The sequence below is a fragment of the Priapulus caudatus genome, unplaced genomic scaffold, assembly GCF_000485595.1.
Source record: "Priapulus caudatus unplaced genomic scaffold, Priapulus_caudatus-5.0.1 Scaffold2399, whole genome shotgun sequence".
Classification (NCBI taxonomy): Eukaryota; Metazoa; Priapulida; class Priapulimorpha; order Priapulimorphida; family Priapulidae; genus Priapulus; species Priapulus caudatus.
The window spans coordinates 1,562-6,610 of NW_014579460.1; the positions used below are offsets into that span (position 1 = coordinate 1,562).

The 5,049-nt window shown below is 41.4% G+C and overlaps 2 long non-coding RNA genes across 2 annotated transcripts in view; one reads left to right on the forward strand and one right to left on the reverse strand.

The window, feature by feature from the left end:
• Positions 1–783: 783 nt before the first annotated feature.
• The window catches only part of LOC106818639, a 14,005-nt gene continuing 9,739 nt past the window's right edge, over positions 784–5,049 (reverse strand). The window contains exon 3 of the long non-coding RNA XR_001395267.1: positions 784–793. This is a non-coding gene — a long non-coding RNA (uncharacterized LOC106818639). The remainder of the gene's footprint in view (positions 794–5,049) is intronic.
• The window catches only part of LOC106818638, a 7,164-nt gene continuing 6,991 nt past the window's right edge, over positions 4,877–5,049 (forward strand). The window contains exon 1 of the long non-coding RNA XR_001395266.1: positions 4,877–5,022. This is a non-coding gene — a long non-coding RNA (uncharacterized LOC106818638). The remainder of the gene's footprint in view (positions 5,023–5,049) is intronic.

Sequence of the window (5,049 nt, forward strand, 5' to 3'; positions counted from 1 at the left end):
GCGTTTGAATGAAATACGACGCGATTTTACCTGAAGCAAACGTCGAAAAGAAGTTATATGACACCTGTCGTTGTGTCTGGAATGGATAGATCCGTACACTGCTGCGACAGGCAGCAACAGCATACACGATATGACGCAACACCATCGCGTCGCGTTCAGATGCCAAGGACGAGAGTTTCTGTATAAAAACGCCGTCGCCACCGTCCGTCGTCACCACTCGCTCTCTCGTCACACATCAGACGTAAGGTGTCTACTCCGCTAAGGTAAGCAATGCTGAGCTATTGATGATTGTAGTTTAACTCGTACATGAAGCAGTAGTAAGTAATGGTTATTCGAGCGACTGTTGCAAATGGAATATTAACATAAGGATTGGTATGTCGGACGATCACATTGCAAAGATAAATTCGTTCATCTGTAGTCGGTGTTTAGGTTAACATCTAAGCCGTTTTTACTAAAACAACATGTTCGTATTTTTAAAACGATGTCTGATATTATTTGTAGGTTAACAATGAAGCTCCTGATCTTGCTCGCCCTGGTGGGCTATGCCTGCGGTTGTTACCTTATGGGCGGCCGGATGGTCCGTACGAACGTGGTCCAGGCACCACTGGCTACAGGACGAGTTGCTGGCGTGCGGGGACTTGGCGTGCACGGACCTGGAGTACATGGACTTGGTAACAGAGTTTATGGACATGGAGGATACGGACTTGGCATTGGATACGGCCTTGGCAATGGATACAGACTTGGCAATATATACGGACTTGGGCTTGGATACGGACTTGGGCATGGATACAGACTTGCCAATAGATACAGACTTGGCAATAGATACGGAGTTGGCAATAGATACAGACTTGCCAATAGATACGGACTTGGCCATAGATACTGACTTGGCAATTGGTAATTACTTGGAGGTTATCTAAACAGGGCGCATTAAAGTACGCGGTATACAAACCATGCACAGATCAACAAAACGAGTGCTATAGTTGTAAGATGTAGCAAGAGACTAACAGAGCTTTTATTAAATAAAGGCGTCCTATAAATTTCACGCTTAAATTTACTGTTTCATCGGAGTCCGATTATCATAAGATCAATCGTTTGTATATCTGGTAATCCCTCACATGTATATATTTATATATGCATATATATTACAGATATATGTAATAAATTGATTTCGTTGAACAGAATATCATTTATTTCTATACGTTTCTTACTCATGTTATGTTTACATTATACAAAGGTTAGCAAACTTCTTAAACCTTCTACTAACTATTAAATGGGCAAGTACACCATGTATGGCTGCCTGCGCAATACAACAATCTTGTTAAAATTTACAAAAACATAGTTATAACGAACAGGTATACTGCTATCATATAGTTGGAAATATAAAGCACGTGTCCAGATATCTTATAACAGCAGTACACTAGATTTAATCATCATCTTTACTCATGCTGTTGAACTGAGTATAAAGGTATATAGACATTTATGGCCAATCCTATAGGTATTCTATTACACATATATGTCACGTGAATAAAGCTCTATGGCGCATTCTTTCTCGATCCGTCGCAGAATTGTACATCGTCTTCCACGACGACACCCACATACTTACTTCTCTGCACGTAGCTGTCACTATGCATTATATACCATCATGGTTGTGTTATTCAATATATGATATCATATATATCAAGATATATTAGTAGCCATATTATTATTTTACTGAGTGGATACAAACATGTACATACACAAGTCTAGTTCGTATGACAAATTCTGCATAATTAGCAAAGGTCAACAGATCGCAGACAGTAACGAACAAACCACACGAGGCGTGGGTAGGACACGTTATTACAATGTAACAATCAATCCTCGAAATGGTCCGATTACGAGACTCCGCAAAAACATGAGTGTCAGAAGTAAGAGTTTTTACACTGCCAGATTAGTACAAAATACACAAATCCTGGAACACCCCTAATTGTCTACGTTTCTAATCACATTAAAAACTAGTTCCCAGAAACTCATTAGGACTCATTAATTACAGGATAAGTATCTAGTACACGTATATGTATTATTCCCGCAGTATTCTGAGAATAAAGTGAGAAATAATTAATTTAGCATTGTGTTAAGTTTTTTTTATTTCCATAAAATTAACCGTTTCAAACCGGGTCAAAGTCACAGTCATTAAATTAGTTTAAAACCTCAATTTAAACTTTTACAAATCAATGACAGCTAAATTGAGATTTAAGGATTTTTCTCGGGAAATTGGGTTCCAGAAGTTGGTTATATGGCGAAAAGTTACTCAAAAAGCATTAATTAATGAATAAAAATACTATTTCAAAGTGCTGGAAAATCGCACCTGGAGCCATTAAATTTCCTAAATTTTTCCTAAGGTGCTTCCCGCTTAACGGCGCTAGCGCTGGCTGCTTATAGCCGCTATTTTCTATGTTTCGATAGTATAAAGTTCCACTGCTGTAGTAATAATACACCCCCCCCCCACACACACACACACACACTTCTTTTAGCTGGCTACGCCCCTGACAAAGGCGAACGCGAACGAGAACGCGTTCAATTTCATTTGACAGGCGTTGACCTTTGTTTTACAGCGACTCGGAGCCATTTGGCGCGATGCGTGCGCCCATTCAACCACTAGACAACGATTAGTAGTCTACATGGCCACGAGTGTACCTCGCCATCCATGCATGTCACCAGTGGGGCCTCTACCCTCGTGTCGCGTTCAGATGCCAAGGACGAGAGTTTCTGTATAAAAACGCCGTCGCCACCGTCCGTCGTCACCACTCGCTCTCTCGTCACACATCAGACGTAAGGTGTCTACTCCGCTAAGGTAAGCAATGCTGAGCTATTGATGATTGTAGTTTAACTCGTTTCCTACGCGAATCGTGATCAGCATTTAGGATTAAGAAACATTTCGCAAAATTTCACGGAGATTAGTGACAGAATAATGATCAAGTTAACGCATCGGGAAAAACAGTTGAGACATTGTCAATATTATTGTTACAATCGTTGGTTAGTTAGCTTCTTTTTGTCATTTATTTTCGAATGATGATTTTATATTTTTCTGATGTTTTCTGTAGGCCCAAAATGAAGTTCGTCATCTTGCTCGCCCTGGTGGGCTTCGCCTGCGCTACAGATGGTGACTATACCAACGCCCCAGAGTTCCACACCACCGTGGTGCAGGGACCACTGGCTGTAGCACGAGTTGCAGGAGAGGGTCAGAGGAGTGCCAGCAGCTCCTACGCCGGGGTAGATGGATATGGAGATGATTTTGCCATGCTATTTATTAGCGGCTGCTATAACTAGACTTGCCGTTGACTTGTTTACGTCACCGAAGTCATAATAAGTAGAGAGTGAGAAAAGAAGTACATTTGTACACATACGATTCCATCAATCTAATAATAAGACGATATATTTACTACAATCAATTAAGTATACTAAGTATTATTATTATTTCAAGTAAATTATTATTAAATAAAGTTATTAATTAGTTAAACTATTATGAAGTAATTATTTAATAAGTATATGATAGTGTTCAATCGTTGAATTGTTGTGATGAGTCATCATGGCTTCTAACACGAGAGAAGGTAGTAATCTGGTGAATGAATATTAATTATGAATATTATAAGCTCCACAGCATATTATATTACGTTAATTATTTTTATTTTTATTAATATTATTGTTATTATGTTATATTTTATTATGTCAGGTGTATTATCCATGTACATTGTACAGATAATTATGTCACCTAGCGAAGTATGATATAGCGCACAACATCAGCTAAGGCACTGACCGTCATGTGATAAATAGCGACAAGCTTTACAAAGCGATGCGCATATACCAACATGTTCTGCTTGCATCTATGACAAAAATACGACATACACATATAAGCTCTCTTATGACACTATTTGTTATAGGAAGATTCGTCCTATAACAAATATTGGCGAGTCAACTTCGTTACGCTTTACAGCTGAAATTCACTGCTTGCGTTCATAATAGCGCTCCTAAACTCCTATGATGCGCACAACACATATATTTGTGTCATAGGAGAGCGTATATGCGTATGTCGTATTTGTCACAGATGCAAGCAGAACAGCTGGACATACGATCCGAATTCCTTACATGGCAATCGCGATCCTAGTTGCTCATTACTCCGCTCAATCGATTATCGCGTTTGAATGAAATACGACGCGATTTCACCTGAGGCAAACGTCGAAAAGAGGTTATATGACACCTGGCGTTGTGTCTGGAATGGAGAGATCCGTACACTGCTGCGACAGGCAGCAGCAGCATACACGATGACGCAACACCATCGTGTCGCGTTCAGATGCCAAGGACGAGAGTTTCTGTATAAAAACGCCGTCGCCACCGTCCGTCGTCACCACTCGCTCTCTCGTCACACATCAGACGTAAGGTGTCTACTCCGCTAAGGTAAGCAATGCTGAGCTATTGATGATTGTAGTTTAACTCGTACATGAAGCAGTAGTTAGTAATGGTTATTAGGAGGTACGCGAGCGACGGTGCAAATTGAAGATTCAGTTAAAGATTAGCATGTCAGAAGATCACATTGTGAATATCAAATAATTAATTTGTAATCGCTGATTAGGGTAACATCTAGGCCGCTTTTATCTAAAACAACATGTTCGTATTTTATTAGCAATTTCTGATATTATTTGTAGGCCAACAATGAAGTTCGTCATCTTGCTCGCCCTGGTGGGCTTCGCCTGCGCTAGCGATGGACGCTACACTGACGCCCCACAGTTCCACACCACCGTGGTGCAGGGACCACTGGCTGTAGCACGAGTTGCAGGAGAGGGTCAGAGGAGTGCCAGCAGCTCCTACGCCCGTGAGGGATCCGCCGCGGTGCCGACTACGCGCCGCGATGAAGCCCAGGCTGCCGAAACCGCCGCCAAGGCCCGTGGATACCAGTACGCATACAGGAACGGATACAGCTGGTACCAGCCCAAGATTCTGTACGCTTACACCTTCGAGCGGCCCATCGTTGGCACCAGGGATCAGGAGGTTTCTCTGCCTGCCATCAACACCAAC